The sequence below is a fragment of the Pantherophis guttatus genome, chromosome 10 (assembly GCF_059756535.1).
Source record: "Pantherophis guttatus breed Tessera chromosome 10, ASM5975653v1, whole genome shotgun sequence".
Lineage (NCBI taxonomy): Eukaryota > Metazoa > Chordata > Lepidosauria > Squamata > Colubridae > Pantherophis > Pantherophis guttatus.
In genome coordinates, this window is record NC_142072.1 from 29591904 (window position 1) to 29609293 (window position 17390).

The following is a 17390-nucleotide window of genomic DNA, read 5'->3' on the forward strand; positions in this document are numbered from 1 at the left end:
AGAGTGGGGAAGGATGATAGGGAAACCATAAAGATCCTTAAAATAAGGCTTGCTCAAAATACTCATTGCCATAGGATGCGGGCGCAGATATTTTACTAACCATTTTACTTTATCTATTTCCATAGACACGTGTGTTTCCTGCTTATGTAACCAAGTACAGTATAAATGTCTGGCCAAGAATTCCCTAAGAGTCTTTTACAGCTCTATGGGAGGAATCACCTTTGTCCAGATCTGACTGAATAAATATGTGACTCAGAGTCTATGAAAATTCTCAATCATCCAAGTCGTGGTTGTACCAAAGATGCTTTTTCAAAAAGGCAAGTGGACTTTCTTGTTTTTTTTCCCTTGAAAATGTTTCATTTCATGTTCAAGAAGCTTCTTCAGTTCATGGCAGAGTACTTGTTCTTCATACAGAAGACCCTAGATCCCTGATGGCGAACCTATGGCACGCGTGCCGGAAGTGGCACACAGAGGCATGTCTCTGGGCACGTGGAACCATCACCTGTTGCTCTTCCGGGTTCCAGTGCGCCAGCCAGCTGGTCTTCACACACGTAGGAGTGCCAGAAACCAAAAGAGTAGTCACCCGGTGCACATGCACCTGCCAGGAAGATGATCTTTCGGTTTCTGGTGTGCACATGCATGCTGGCCACCTGGTTTTGTGGTTTCTGGTGCGCATGTGCACGCGAAGAACATTATTTGTGTGCCCAAAGACACAGAGATGGGATCCCAGCGGTCGCTTCCTAGGGGAGAGAGCTATAGGCCAGGACGGCCAGGACAGGGCTTCCCTCCCTCCCCACCTGAGCAGGCTTCTTGCACAGCCCCTGCTCTCCAGTCCAAGGCGACGCACGTCCATGGTCCAGAGTGCCTGGCCTGCTCGGGTACCCTAGAAGAGCAGCAGCAGCAGCGCTGCTTGTTCTTGGTGGCGAGTGATGGGGGGGGCGGCAGTTCTCCTCCAGAATCCTGGTCACAAATGGCAGGGTGAGATCTGCTGTGCAGACCCAGGAAAGTAGCAGAGGCATCACTCTTGTTCTCAGTGGTTGGTGAGGGGGGAGCGGTGGTTCTCACCCTGCTTCTTGTGCCCAGGATTCTGGAGGAAAACCACTGACGCCCCCTTGCCAGCCACCGAGAACAAGCACTACTGCCGCAGGAGTGGAGTCTGTGCCGAAGGAACGTCTGTCCGGTGCCAGGGTAAGAGACGCGCCAGCTGGGAAGTGAGCGCGCTCCATTGGCAGAAGGGGCAGGGGGCTGCCCTAGATTGTTCTTGGTGGTGGGCTGGGGATGCATTGACATTCTTCCAGATTGCGCCCCCCCCCCCGGCAGCTTGTTTTTGGTCCCAGGGGGCTTCAGGGAGATTTGCTAGGCCCAAAACTGGTGGCAGGGGATGTGATGCGCATGCGCGAGGGGAGGGTCGCATGTGCGTGCACGAGGGGAGCGGAGTCACATGGGAATGTGTGGGTGGGCAGGGGGAATGTGCGGGGGTCACTTCCGGGGGTGGGGTGCACAGCATTGCATTATGGGTGTGGGCACACGCGTGCCCAACCACCCCGCCCTCCCCCTGTTTTTGGTTGCGACAGCAAAAAGGTTCGCCATCCCTGCCTTAGATGCTCCAGGATGGCTCCACTCTGCCAGGCCTCAGTGTGGGGATTTCATCCCACTGATAGGAACCGTAGACACTTGAGGAGGTAGGTGGGCATTGTCTTAGGGGGATTGCCATCACCTGGACAGTAATAAGTTAAAATGACCACTATTGATCTATGTCAGATCAAGGATTGAGTGACAACTGAATACAAGGCAGAGGGTGGTCTGAGCACCAAAGACTAAATATTTTGAATTCACATTCTGCAGAAATGACATTTTTACAGAAGGAACTTGGTCACAGGGCAAGATGGCTGACTTGCTACGGAAACAGAGCAGAGTAGGAAGGTGTGGTCTCAGCCTCGCAACCCAGTGCCACTCATTTGAATACCTAGCTTTCTGCTCCAACAGTTTGCTAATTTCATAAAAAGCAACTCATTAATTTTCTTCAGATCACCAGTAAATATATTCCTGCAAATTTAGCATATTTATTCAATTATTAGGAAACGGTTTTGCTTGAAAACTCAATTAATTTAGTATCTTCTCTTGCCAACCCAACCAAACTTCATTATTTCTCTCTCCATTTGCTTGAGAATATTTGATTTCCTCAGTCTGTTCTTTTGTCTTTAGATAGCCAACCAATCCCCTCCCAAATGTTCTTTTGCTGGCTTTCTCTCCCCCCTCCCCCCCGGATCCTCCTTCTTCATTTTTTTGTATAGGGGGAACCCTTCAACTGGATTCTCCTTCTGTTGCACACACCCTGCCCCCCCAAAAAAGCTTGAGTTTGCTGACATTGGTCTGAGAAGGCTGTGATTCAGGTAGGGTGGGAATCCAGCCTTGGTGTTGGCATCTTGGGTGAACCAAGCCCTCCTGTGAAAGTTTACCATGATTTCCTGGGTAGTGCATGATGTGTGAACTTGTGTTTAAGCACTTGGCATTTAGGTGAGCCCAGCTTTTCTGCCTGCCACACCCGCATTCCCATATATCCATGATGCTTCCCTTCTGCTGCCCTTATCTCAATCCTGGCACTCTGCTGTATTCCCACTCACCCCCAGGCTATCCACTGCCCTCTGCGTCTCCCCACAGTTCTCCTCTCTGTTTCCCCCACTCAACTGGGGCTGGCTATAGAAACCACTTTTTTTCACAGTTTCTGAGTCATTTGCCAGGCCGAGCCCTACCTCCAGCTCCAACCACACCCCAGTGTGATTCCAGTCCTCCAGTCTGATGACCAGAAAGGAAAGATCCTGCTGCTAGGCTTCTGGTGCTGGGCCAGTTGCAAAAGTCCTGGGTGCAAGGAAGGAAATACTTTGGCTTGTAGGAAGAAGGCCAGGAAGTTCTCATCAGAAGATCACAGACATTTAAAGCTTGAGGTCCTTCCCATGTTATATTACAGGTAGTCCTTAACTTAGCACAATTTGTTTAATGGCTGTTCAAAGTTACAATGGAACTGAAAAAAAGTGACATGACCATTTTTCACTCTTACAACCTTTGCGGCATCCCCATGGTCAGGTGACCAAAATTCAGATGTCAACTGACTCATATTTATGACGATTTCTGTATCCTGCGGTCATCCAACCTTCTGACAAGCATTAGGGATGTCAGATTCACTTAACAATGGTGCTACTAACTTAGCAACTGCAGTGATTCACTCAAGAACTGTGGCAAGAAAGGTCATAAAATGGGGCAAAACTCACTTAACAACTGTCTCGCTTAGCAAGAGAAATTTTGAACTCAATTGGGCTCATTTGTGGTCGTAAGTTGACTGCAACTATAATTGTTTAGCAGAATATGAGTCTGAAGGGCCCTTGCTGAGCAATAAGCAATCAGCAGTAGATCCTGGAACTATTTCTTTCCTTTTCTTCTAAAAATTTGTCCAGCTTCTCATCCCGAACTCTGAAAACTGGTTTGATTGTGGTTTACTCTGGTTGGCAAGCTTTTGGCAAAGAATAAACTCTTATGATTAGCCTGGACTTAATTGTTCATTAATCCACCTCTCAACATGCAGAGAACTAATGAAGTAATTAAAGAGGCTTCATCGTCTCTCAGCAAGTCCAATCAATAGCTTATCATCCTTTTTCAGGGCAGGAGAAGAAAAAGGAAACACTTCAGGAACAGAAAGCGTAAAATCCAGAACCCCCAGGGAGGAAGAGGAGGTGTCTTTCAAGTTTGCTTTAAACATGATGGGAAAAGACTTTAGGTTCTTCATGCATAAATGGAATCACCAGGAACATTTTTTTTTTAAAAAAATGTAATTTTAGATTTCTGACTTTTTTTAAAAACTACCCATTTGATGGTTCAAAATTAAAATGTTATTTTAATTCTTTGTTCTTCCTGCTGCCATTATTCTTTTGTTCTTGTGACCTTTATTCCCTCTTCTCTCCTGGCATTTCTTGTTTCCATCGCTTTTCAACATTATACTTTCAATGAAGTAATAAGCAGATATCCGTGAATCCAGGACCACCACAAACGCATAGTTGTATTTCTAGCTGAAGGCCAGGAATTATTCTTGCTGTTTCTTCCTTTGCTGCCATAAGCGGGCCAGGCTACTGCTAGGCTAGAAATTAAACATTTCTTTGCATACAGTGAGAAAAGTCCTTCACTCTCCATGTCTCGTTCATGTGGTGCTCTATTTTAGCTCCTCCTACTGGGCTGCTGAGATCTCCATAAGCGCAGAGGCTCAGGCCTCGTGTACGTCAACAATATGGTTCACACAACATGCCATATCAGGTTAAAACAGGGTGGTGCAGCATATGGCTCAGCTTATGTTGTGGGAAGTCATCCCTCATCTTAGCACTTTAGGTGTACCACATCATCACATTAAACAATACTTTGGCTTTTTTGCTCGGGCATATTCTTTATGGGAACAAAGCAGTGGAATTTTGTTAACCTGAAAAAAATTAAATGTTAAATGGATGTATTGTGTTAACTCATTTGATTAATTTACACATTTTGATGTTCACTGTTTGATGCACAAAGCCTCTGGGAAGCTCTTTTTCCCAGCCAAGTCACAGACCTTTTTAATTCAAGAGGGTCAATATAAGAAAGAACAGCAATAAAACATTGTGCTAAGAATGAACCAAATTATTGATAATGCCAGATGAAGTTGAGTTTTTAAAAATCTAGGAGCCTCAATATCTGTAATTAAAGAGAAAGTTATGTTTAAAAGGTTGGCCTACTGAATAAAATGGAGGAATAAACTTTCCTGAAAGTCTAGGAAAAGTCGGAAGGAAGGAAGGAAGGAATTTCCCAAGATTTTTGTACACACTTTTGAACATGAATTCCCTTGCCCAAATGGGAAAAATAAAACTAACAAAGTGAAACTGTCAGCATTCCAGAAAAACCCCAAGTAAAGATTCTGAAGCGAGCATTTTTCAAAGTTCTACTTACTAGAATAGGTAAACTGGCACATCTGGGAAAACCCGAATCTGAGAGGTCCTGGTTTTCCCTCAGTAAATCAAAACCCCCAAAACCATCCCCTCACTCCTCAGTCGATCACATGCTCCAATCAACGTCCGTCCCATCTCGACTCAGCACTCTGACCACTCCTTCTCCAGATGCAGGATCACCCTGACCTTGACCGACAGGAAGAATGCTATTATGTCTACTAAATCCCCCCTCCTACTTTCCCACACATGAGGAGGTGGCAACATGGAAGCTTCCGGCCTAATATGGCTTCCAAAGCTGACAGCAACTCTGATTCCATTGCTGAAGACAAACACACTGTGTTTATTGGTATTACCCCCAGCAGTGTCTGCAACAAGGGAGTCATCATAACACACATTATAAAAAAGGTCAAGGCTTTGAATACATGATTGTGGTTGCTATTGTGGGAGGAAAATCTGTAAAATGGACCCTGTGAATTGGGGGGGGGGGTTTCCAGGGCCAGGTGAAGCCCCTGGAGCCATTTGGCAGTGCTCCAAAAGAGAGACAACTGGCTGTCTCGATAGAACTCCAAGACCATAAAGCACAACTGGCTTTATGTGTGTGCATGTGTGTGTGTGTGTGTGTGTGTGTATGTGTGTGTATCAATGGTGGGATTCAAAAATGTTTACTACCAATTCTGTGGGCGTGGCTTGGTGGGTGTGACATGGCTTGGTGGGCGTAGCTTGGTGGGCATGGTAGGGGAAGGATACTGTAAAATCTCCATTCCCACCTCACTTCAGGGGAAGGTTACTGCAAAATCCCCATTTTCTCCTGATCAGCTGGGACTCGGGAGGCAGAAAATAGATGGTGCCGGGGCCAGTCAGAGGTTGTATTTACCGGTTCTCCAAACTACTCAAAATTTCCACTACCGGTTCTCCAGAACCTGCTGAATACCAGTATGGCACAACAGAATCACAGTAGGGTAGATGTTACAATTCAATATCTAAGGAAAGTGCTATCTAACTGCCTCTGTAGCTGTGGTGGGATCATCCCAGGTGTCTTGAAATTTCCTGAGGAGGCAGTCTTGAACTATGGGTGTTATAGTTTGTTCTGATGCACCACAGTCCCATTGTGGGCTCTCAGCCATTCCCCACTTCAAGAGCTTTGCCTTAGTCTTGGCATGGCCTGTCCCAATTCTATTCAGGCGGCTCCATATTTTTCGTTCCTGGAAGTGGTTTTGTTGGATCTGCATAATCGGTTTGGTTATAGTGATTGCAGGTCCCTCTTTTTAATTGCCATTCTTCAGCTAGATGATAAGATTGTAGTGGGTTACCCCAAACTGGTTTCCAGACTTAAGCCTGGTATGCAGTGATTTTATTACTGATATTTAACTGGGGTGGCTCAGTGGTTAAAGACACTGAGCTTGCCAGATAAAAAGCTGACAGCCCAGGTTCAAGACCTGAGCGCTGGGCAATGGGGTGAGCTCCTGTTCCTTGTCCCAGCTCCTGCCCCCCCAGCAGTCTGAAAGCATGCAAATGTGAGTAGATTAATAGGTGCCATTTGGGGGGAAGGTAACAGCATTCTGTGTTCCTCGGCATATAGTCATGCTGGCCACATGACCATGGAAGTGTCTTCAAACAACACAGACTCCTTCAGTTAAGAAACAGAGATGAGTCCCGCTCCTGAGAGTCAGACACAACTGGACAGAAAACCTTTATCTTTTAATTCTTTCTAACATTGGTCCTTCTGATCTCAGGCAACAACAACAGACAGTTCTAGACTGGAATAAGAGAAACAGGCTACTGACTCCCAGAGACACAACTGGTGGCAAATTATGTCAGATCCATGTATCTGCCATTGTTTGTGGAAGAAGGTGGGGGGAATTTGGATTTGTCACATTTAGTTCTCTTTCCTATGCCTGCCTGGTCCTCTTTGTATAAACTTTAACCTGATTTATAACCATTGCCTGGTGCCAGAAATGCCTTGAGAATTTTCACCTCCTGGGAAATGAGAGGGGAAGGGGGGACATGTGGATTGCAAGATGGCCCTGAGAAGCTCTTCTTATCTGCTTCTCAGGGAGGCCAGTACGATATCAGCGTCACACCAGCAGATTGGTGGGAATCCACATCGGACGGTGGAGAGGGGTTCCTAATTTCCTTTATCCTGGACTGCATGCCCCAAGGGACCTCAGAGCCTGCTTTGAATTTTGACTTGCTTTCATCCCTTTTCAATAAAAGGTTCCTTTTGAAAATTTTCTTTTGAAAGTTTTCAAGAGTTCATACTTTCTTGGAAGCGAGGAGAGGCTGACTAAAAGCTTGATTGGTTGCTAAACAAGAGCTGCACTGCTTGAACCTCTTGCTATGCTCAGGAGCCCTGAGCCAAAACATTTATTAACATTGTTGAAATTCTTCCACAACATGTCTATATTTGACTTTTTGACCCTTCTCTGTTCTGTTGGTAGCAGGGAAAAGGATGCTACATATAAAAGCTGAGCTGTCTGTTGAGCATCAGGGGCATCGTGGGGAAAAGGCCCTGTTTGGTTTACCAAATATCCCGAGTGCAGACGACACCATGAAGCAAAGGTGGCCCTGGGGCCCACGGCTTTGGCTTTGCAGTTTCCGCCCTGGTTGTTGATCCATCCTTTGAGTCTCTTTTCCTCTGAGTTAAAGCTCTGTGCATAAAGTTTATGGGTCCTGCTGGGGCACTTCATCCGATTACTTTCCTCCAGTAAACGCTTGTGGATTGAGTAGGGAGAAGTCTGTAAATCAGCAGCAGCACCCCCTTCATCTCCTCACTCCTTTTCTCAATGGCTCTCTCGTCCCATGGTTCTGACTGGGAGACAAAGGAAAATGCCCACTGGAGAGGGAGAAAGCCCACTGGTTAGAGATTACAGGCTGGGCAAGGCTGGAAAAGGTCTCAAGTGGCAAGCTTCCTGCCTACAATTAAACACGCAGCTGTTCTTTTAAATACTTTTAAAATCCAAGGGCCTGTAAAAATGGCAAATTGCAGCTACTCCATCCTGAGCCCCACTCCTTCCCTCATGATTGCCCCCAAGGTTCCTCAGAATCTCTCAGCATCCCTGACCAACTGCAAGAAATGCCCAGTCCTCCACCAACCCAGCCCGCCTGGCAGCCAACTGAGGCCCCTCAACCATCCTTCCAACATAACCCCCGCCAGTTAAAAAAATCCACAGGGGCAAGGTGTCAGCAGGGATCCAGCACACAATGCGTTGGTTCTGCCTCTCCCAGAGTGGTGCTTGGGCTTCTAAGCACCTGTGTCTGAAGAGGAACTGTTTCTCCTTGGCACAATGGAATATTCCAGTCTGTGGCCTTTAGATGTACTATCTCCTCCGAACAAGCATCTTCCTTTTACATTTGACTCAGGGCACTCTATGCCAAATCAGGCAGCTCAATTTGTGTTGAAGTCCCTGCTCCACAACCACACTAGAGCAGCCAGAGAATATTGGGGAGGGGACAGAGGCGGCAGGAGGGAGGGAGGGAGGCTACACAATCTGTATTCACACTGAAGAGCCCCAAATAATTCTTCTTATATAAAGTTACAGTTGGTGTATGGTTTGTCGAGCGTCCTCTTTCAATAAACTTTCAACCCATAATTTTATTGAAATCAGCCAAGCCCTCAGAAATGTTTGTATACCTTAATGACTAAGGAAGGGAGCATAAAAGTCTGATATTACACCAAACCCTTGGTTTATAATTACCACCGCTTATGTACTTTGCGTTTCACTCCTGAGAGATAGATGCCAACTTCCAGCCTTCTCAAGCTAAGAGCTTCAGGCTCAAATTAAATGTAAATAGACTGCTATCTTGGTTTTTCCCTGTTCCTCATTTTTCACACTGAAAAGCCAGCTTAAAGGCTGGCAGGAAGAACAATGTAGACGCAAAGCTACAAATTCCTTTAATACAAAACTCTTTTGGGGGTGGGTGAGGTTATGATCTGGCAAATATATTGCCAAATCCAATATATTTTGAATCCCCACAAAAGAAATCATAATATCTGAAAACTCGGAAGACAAAACCTTTGGTCCTGGTGACCAACCCAGATTGGATCCTATAATGTCTGACAGTTGAGGCAAATCGGGGGCTGAGGGGGGACTTAGGAGTCTGCATGTTGCAGAGAAGAAAATCTGGACAGTTCATAAAAAGGAGATTAAAGAGGATGACCAGCTCTATTTCAATAGCTCTCCTTTCCTTTTTTTCCATTCTTAAATGCAGTGCATCCTATTTCTTTAGTGTCAGGGTGGTGAGGTTAATAAAAACTTTGAAATAAATTGTTATTATATTTGTGTACATTTCTTCATTGCCATGCATTATTGTTTCTCTTCTCCCTACATATTTTCAAGCAATTTTTCTAATGCACTGCATTTTTTAGCATAAATTCCACTAGCTCCATAGTAGGAATAGAATGAAAGGGGAATGAATGGTATACTTTCTTATGCAGCATTTTTCTATTGCGATTTGTTTTTTGTTTGCTTTTTGATTAGTTGGTAGAAACTTTGCAAAATTTGAAGGGGTAGCTAAGATGCTGAGCTTCTTGATTGAAAGGTCGGCAGTTCAGCAGTTCAAATCCCTAGTGCTGCATAATGGGATGAGCTCCCGTTACTTGTCCCAGCTTCTGCCAACCTAGCAGTTCGAAAACACGTAAAAAAATGCAAGTAGATGTAAAGGTAAAAGGTAATAGTGTCAGGCTGTGACCAGCACACTGCCTTGCCTCAGATGCTATGTATCTTGCCTGCTTGTATTTATTTGTTTGTTTGTTTGTTTGTTTGTTTGTTTGTTTGTTTATTTATTTATTTATTTATTTATTTATTTATTTATTTATTTATTTATTTATTTATTCAACTTGTATGCTGCCTTTCTCTGAAGACTCAAGGCGGCTTGTATGATCTCATTCTGGCTCTGATTTGCATTATCTTACCTTGCCTTCACCATCAGGAAGATGGCATCTTAAGGGGAGCGAATAGTATCTACCAATTAAAAAACTGTTGCTGGTTTGCCTTTTCTGTTTGTAAAAAACTGTATAAAAAGCAATAAACGCTGCGAAGGAGAGAGACATCTTTGCACAGAGCAAATGACTGGACCCTGATTTCTACATCTGGTGCCCGAACAGGGACACCCTCCATGGGAAGCAACAATCAACATACTTATCATTGTCTGGAATAGTGCACCTTCATCCTACGGGATCCCTCAGTGGTAAGCATGGGTTGCAATCTATCTCAACATCAGCAAACACATGTGCAGGAACTCCGATTCCTTTTGCACAAGTCTGGCATGACGACGTCTGAGGCTGACATAAGGAAGCTGGTGACAGATATAGGGAAACATTGTCCCTGGTATCCGGAATGGGGGACGCTCCGTTTACTTGATTGGACAAAGATAGGGCATACTTTACATCTTGAACCCCGGGCTCCAGTGCAAATATTACATCGATGGTATCAATGCTGTCAAGCAATAGAAAAATTTGGCTCTGATGGTTCAGCAGGGCAACAGTTAACTACAAGCCCTCCGCCTGATTATGATCAAGTTAAAATTGTCACCCTGAAACCATCTCCAATTGAACCATCAGCTCCTCCTGAAGGAGCAAGTTCTATTGCTGTTCCATGGCCGCTGTACACACCCATTAGGCAGGTTTTAGAGCAACAGTTAGATAAAGGGGAGGAGGGAAAATATAGAAGAAATTGATGATATGCTTTCTGTTTGTCCCGTAACATGTACTGGACAAACAGAAAGAATATCAGCAATAGAAAATACTCCTGCAGCTACAAAAGGTAGTGCTGGTATTGATTTGATACTGCAGGAGGAAGTGAATTTTAAATTTCCTTGGGAGGTTCAAGTAATTCCATCCCAATTATCAGGTCCTCTAACAGAAAATTATGTAGGGCTTGTCCTTCCATGGTCAAGCATGGGTAAAAAAGGTATTTTTGTCATTCCCGGAGTGATAGATTCAGACTACACCAGGATAATTTATGTTCAATTGTGGACCAATTTGTCCCAAACTTTGCCCATTTATACTAGCCATGCCCAACTCCTGTTTTTACTTTATTTTGTCCCAGCAGGGGGAGAGCAAAAGGAGAGAGGTGAAGGTGGCTTTGGTTCTACTGGCCCAGCCACTTCTATCATAGCTGCCATCACTACCCCGATAACATCCCAACGGCCCCGTCAGATCATTGTGTTGCAGGGTAAGCCCTTTGAGGGGATTTTGGACACCAACAATCTTAAGTTTCAGTTCATGCATAGATTTGAATCTGCAAAACAGGGGAAGTTTGCATGAAGGCATAAACCAAATGAATGTTTCCAATATCACTGTCATAGAGTGGAGGCATGCAGCATTCCCACAGCTTGGACTCTCTGTAGCCACCACTCAGTAGCCAGGGGGCTGCTTGGAGGGTGAGCTACGTGGGACTATTATATTGCCAAGATCTTGGTCAGTCTGAAATTGGGTAGTTGTCCTTGTTTCAGAGTCTTTCCAGGATCTGTTAAGGTAAGCAAGAGAAATCTGGGAGCTGCTTTAGAAGTCTGACCTATTTATGGGGAGAGGCTGGAAGCTCTTTGTGGTAAAGGAATATATTTGTTTTCTGAGGTGTTCGCGGGTGTTTGTATGTAGGTCTTTGGTTATTCGGATTTTCTCCCGCGTAAAATTGGAAGTGTCTTGGCGACGTTTCGACGAAGTCTCATTCGTCATCTTCAGGCTGGTGTTTTCGGCTTCGTGCTTCTAGGAGCAATGTGAGATCACAGCTGTTTCCTTTTTGCATGAATAAACAAGATGATACCTCCCGCCTACCAGCCATTTGGAAACCTGCCCTCATTGACAAATGAGTCAGTAACAAGGAATGACACCAGACACCAGAATAAAGCAGGTGTGTATATGCAAAAAATTAAAATATTGGGTGTTTTCCCACGTCATGTTAAATAAGTTAGTTAAAATGTTTAAAATTCTGGTTAAAATCCTAGTTTAAAATCTATTAAAAATCCTTACAGAGCACTCTGCAAGGTCCTTTAAAACCTTAGCTAAAATCCTACCAGTACCTTAAAAGTTTTTTCTTTATAGCAATGTTTCAACAGGCTCACAACCCTGTCATCTTCAGGCTCTTATCTAGTTTAGAAGCGGTGGGTGTGTTGCGAGGTCAGAGCTGTCGCTTTTCTATGTTTGCTGCTGCTGACATATGCTGGTTAGCCTGTAACTCTGTGTTGTGATTGGAGGACAGCAGTTTTTCTTCCTGCTTCCTCATCCTGGCTGTTTGGCTACATGTTACAGGCCTAAGTTTCTCAGGTTCTCTATTATTATCTGTCTGCTGTAGAGGGGAAAGGATTCTGGTAGGCATCCCAGCACCCTTGATTGTTAGTTGAGATCTCAGCCTGTCTTCTGGCTCGGTCCTCTCTCTCTCCCTATTGCTAGCCACTCTCTGCAAAGAAGGAAGAATTCTGGCAGACCTTACAACACCACTGGTTGCTGACTGTGGTGCCTTTTATGTATGGGAGGAGGGCTTCATAATCTGGCCACACAAGAAAGAAAAACTGGACAACTTCCTCACACACCTCAACAGCACCACAGACAGAATCAGCAAGATCCTCCACAAACACAACGTCAAGACAGCATTCTGCATAAACCGAAAAATATCCACCATCCTAAGAAACCCCAAAGACAAAATTGAGTTAGAAAATCAAGGAGTATATGAAATCCCATGCACCGCCTGCCCCACCACATACATCGGACAAACCAACAAAAGAATAAGTGCATGCATTGAAGAACACAAGAACTCAGTCAGAAAAGAGGAACTAACTTCTTCCCTGGTCCAACACCTTAAAGCCACAGGACATGAAATTGACTTTAAAAAGTCCAGAACTATCGCCAAAACTGAACACTTTAACAACAGAATAATCAGAGAAGCCATCGAGATAGAAAAACGCCCACATAGCATGAATAAACGAGATGATACCTCCCGCCTACCAGCCATTTGGAAACCCGCCCTCATTGACAAACGAGTCAGTAACACAAGGAATGACACCAGACCCACACTCACGAGGGCCACACAGGATGTCACCACCACAGAATCATGCAGAAAGCAGACTCAAACCCACACCAATGATGAGGTACGACCACGGACCAGAAGCCAGACCGCAGCTGCATCATTAGCCACTTTAAACCCCTCCAATCCATACATGAAGCAGACTGATACCCACCATGAAGATGTAGCATGACCACGAACGCAAAGCCAAACAACAGCAACGCAGCTCACCAGCTAAAATCCCCCTGCAACTCAGACTAACCCGAGCACAACCAAGCTCCCACCCAAACAGAACACACCCCCAGCCAATCAGAGCACAGCCAAGCCCCCAACCAATCAGAACACACCTCCACCCAATCAGAACACAGTCAAGCTCCCACCCAATCAGTTCACACCCCACTAGCAGTTAAAAGGAAGAAATAGCTGCGATCACACATTGCTCCTAGAAGCACGAAGCCAAAAACACCAGCCTGAAGATGATGAATGAGACTTCGTCGAAACATCGCCAAGACACTTCCAATTTTACGCGGGAGAAAACCCGAATAACCAAAGACCTACATACAAACACCCACGAACACCTCAGAAAACATATATATATATGTGTGTGTGTTTTCGTAGATTTTTACGGATAGAGGTATGCAAGTTTTGGTGTATTCGGGTCTTTTCTCATGTAAGATTGATAGTATCTTGGATTGCTTCGACGAGGTCCCACTCATCATCTTCAGGCTGGTGTCTTCGGCTTCGTGCTTGTGCAAGGAAAGCATGATCGGAGCTGCCGTCTCTCTATAAATACTGGTGGGGAGGTGTGGGGTGCTGGCTTTGTTGCTGTGAGTGGGTTGGTTGCCTGTGTTGTTACATCTTGATTGGTTGATGGAGTTGATGTTTGCAGATTAGTCAGCTGTTTCGTAACATCCTGAGGACCTTGATGTGTGCCCATTAGTCTTTTGTGTTTTAACAACCTGGGTAATGGGCTGTGTGTTAACATCCTGAGTTCTAGTGATATTCTGAGTTTTTTGATGTAATGTCCTGAGCAGATGGCTGTGATGCCACATCCCGGGCTTTGGTTTGGCTCCGAGTTTGAGGTCTAGCCATGTGTTCATGGCATGTGTCAGTTTGCTTTGTGTGGGGATCGGAGGGGGTTCAAGCAGCTGGTGATGCTGCTGTGGTCTGGCTTCTGGATGGTGGTTGTATTTCATCTATGGGATGGGTTTGGGTTTGAATCTGGTATAATAATCTGGTATAATCTGGTATAATCTGAATAAACGTGACAATACCTCCTGCCTACTGGAGATCTGGAAACTAGCCCTAGTCAACAAAAGAGTCCCAGCCACGAAGATTAACACTGAACCCAAGATACCACATGACACCACCACCAATCATCCTCACCAGATCTATCATCCTCACCAGATCCATCTTCACCAAACCTAGAGCACTAGAACTCAGGATGTTAACACACATCTTACAGTTGATGGAAGATATTGGATTCAAAATGGACTATCCTATTACGGTTTATGAAGATAACCAGGCAGCCATTACAATGGCAACGAATCTTGCTGTAAAGACAAGGACTAAATAAACTGATATACGTTATCTGAATGTTCGGCAATGTGTTAAGGATAACATGATTACATTGGAATATTGCACATCAGAGGACAATATTGCCGATAATTTTACCAAAGCGCAAGGTGCCATTAAACACACCAATTGTTGTGAAAGATTTGGATTAAGAATCTGAAACGTAACTGATACCACTGTATAATGTATGATTTGGATGTGTATTTTTGTTTCTGTATCTATTATGTATATTGTCCTGCCCAATGGGGAGAATGTTAGGTTCAGCTTGTAGCTTACTCCTAACTTGTTGGTCAGGCAATATATGTGTTTCTTTAAGAAACAACTGAGCCACGTAATCAGGGTTTGCTGAACCCTGTAATTAGGCTACAGTGCATAAATAAGCAGCGCAGAGAAGTGTTCCTTGTTCCTGATTGTGCCTGTTCCTGTTGCTTCCTGCGTCTTTCTGCTGATTGGTGTTATATGGTACTGTATACCAAGAGTTACTAAAGTCTGTTTGCTTTGGTAAGGGAAGATAATTACTGGACTGATATTACTGTTTATGACCTTGGACTGTTTTACCTACACCGAGACTGCTTATTATCTTGTATATAAAGTATTTTTCTCACACGAGCTGCACGTTTATCTCCTTCCCTGTGTGTTTCTGCTCTGCTCGTTGCACAAGCAATAAATACTTTTTACACACACCCAAACAACCCAGGTCGTTAAAACACAAAAGACTAATGGGCACACATCAAGGACCTCACCCACACAGGATGTTACGAAACAGCTGACTAATCTGCAAACATCAACTCCATCAACCAATCAAGATGTAACAACACAGGCAACCAACCCGCTCACAGCAACAAAGCCAGCACCCCACACCTCCCCATCAGTATTTATAGAGAGACGGCAGCTCCGAACACGCTTTCCTTGCACAAGCACGAAGCCAAAGACACCAGCATGAAGATGACAAGTGGGACCTCGTCGAAACATCGCCAAGATACTATCAATCTTACACGGGAAAAGACCCAAATACACCAAAACTTACATATATATGTGTGTGTTTGTGTGTGTGTGTGTGTGTGTGTGTGTGTGTGTGTGTGTGTGTTTCTGTCAAAGCACCTGGGAGGGAGCATACTGCTTTCCTTTCACCTTTCAGCTCCAATCCAGGAGCCCTCAAGCAGTCTCATTCATGACAAATATAAATTTTATATTTATATATATATCAATAAACCTCAAAGGGCAGACTTGATGGACCACTTGTCTTTTTCTGCCATCAGTTTTCTATGTTTCTCAGGCTGCATCAGCTGCTCACTGATTCTGAATAACAAGTCCATTCTCAAAGCAGCATTCTGAGCTTCCAACATCTTAGAGGAAGCTTCAACCTGCTTTTCAGCACCTCCCAAATTCCTCTGCATGAAAGCAGCGGAAATTAGAGAAGACAGGCAGAACTGCCTGACTCAGTCAAGGTCTAGTAAGGAGAAAGCTTGAATTCATCGATGAAATTGAAATGTACCTGCTGCAAATGAAGAAGCTGAATTAGTTGCGAATGCATCTGAGACTTGGCAACTACTTAGAAAGAAAAAACTGAAGTGGGACATTATTTATTTTAAAGAATTCACTTCTGAGAGTAACCATGAAGCATTTTTAAATGCTGGAGCACAAGCACAAAACTCAGAGCAATCAACCAAATGGAAAGGAAGGAAGGAAGGAAGGAAGGAAGGAAGGAAGGAAGGAAGGAAGGAAGGAACGAAGGAAGGAAGGAACGAAGGAAGGAAGGGAAAGAAGGAGCTCAGACATAGAGCAGGAGATATAGAAACCAAGCACTGGGGTCGAAAGAGACCCCAGTGACTATACGCTAGTGCCCAAAGTATGAGGAATTAACAGGGAGAATTTGAAATCACTCTTGTATATGAGAGCAGATGCAACATCATTGCCATTCCTGAAACTTGGTGGGATGAAATCCATGACTGAAATGTACAACTAGAGGGATTTAAACTGTTCAAAGAACTCCAGACCTAATAAAAGATGGGGTGGAGTTGCACTATACTATATATATATATTCTCCCGGAGGACTCAGGGCGGTGTACAGCCTGATTAAAAGCACAAAGGCAGACAAAAATTTAAAATTATTAAAATTATTAAATGATAGGCTCAATTTAAAACCCCAAATTTAAAATCCCATTTTTAAAACCCAATTAAAATCTTTACCTTGATAGCCCAGCCTGGCGGAACAACAAGGTTTTGAGGGCACAGCGAAATACACGGAGATCAGAGATTTTACAAATTTCCGGGGGCAGTTCATTCCAAAGGGCTGGGGCTCCCACAGAGAAGGCCCTCCCCCGGGGTGTCGCCAGCCAACATAACTTGGCCGATGGCACCCTGAGGAGACCCTCTCTGTGGGAGCGGATTGGCCGGTGGGAGGCTACTGGTGGCAGAAGACGGTCTCGAAGGTATCCAGGTCCAATGCCATGAGAAATAACTATACCTGTATAGGAACGCAAGAGAACAAAAATGAAAACCCTCTCAAATGCATTTGGGTTATATAAAAGGAAAACAGAATGGGTGTAAACTACAGGCCACCCAACCAAGCAGAAGAAACAGATGACGTTTTTGCTAATCAGTTAACCAACATTTGTAGGAAACGCACCACAGTTGTAATGGGGGACTTTAACTATCCTGACCTCAACTGGGAGACAAACTCTGCAACAAATGGGAGTTCGAATAGATTCCTGATGAACCTAACAGGCACAGAACAAATTAACAAATGTCAAAACAGAACAAACTTGTAACAAATGTCAAAAATAATAAAACAAGCTTCTTTCAACATGTAAAAAACAAGAAAAAAATCAAGGAAATAATCGGTCCACTAATG

The 17390-nt window shown here is 44.3% G+C and overlaps 1 long non-coding RNA gene across 1 annotated transcript in view; it reads left to right on the forward strand.

The window, feature by feature from the left end:
• The window catches only part of LOC148112441 (uncharacterized), a 115267-nt gene extending 111371 nt beyond the window's left edge, over positions 1-3896 (forward strand). The window contains exons 2-3 of the long non-coding RNA XR_015729516.1: positions 126-317; positions 3656-3896. This is a non-coding gene — a long non-coding RNA (uncharacterized LOC148112441). The remainder of the gene's footprint in view (positions 1-125; positions 318-3655) is intronic.
• Positions 3897-17390: the final 13494 nt, after the last annotated feature.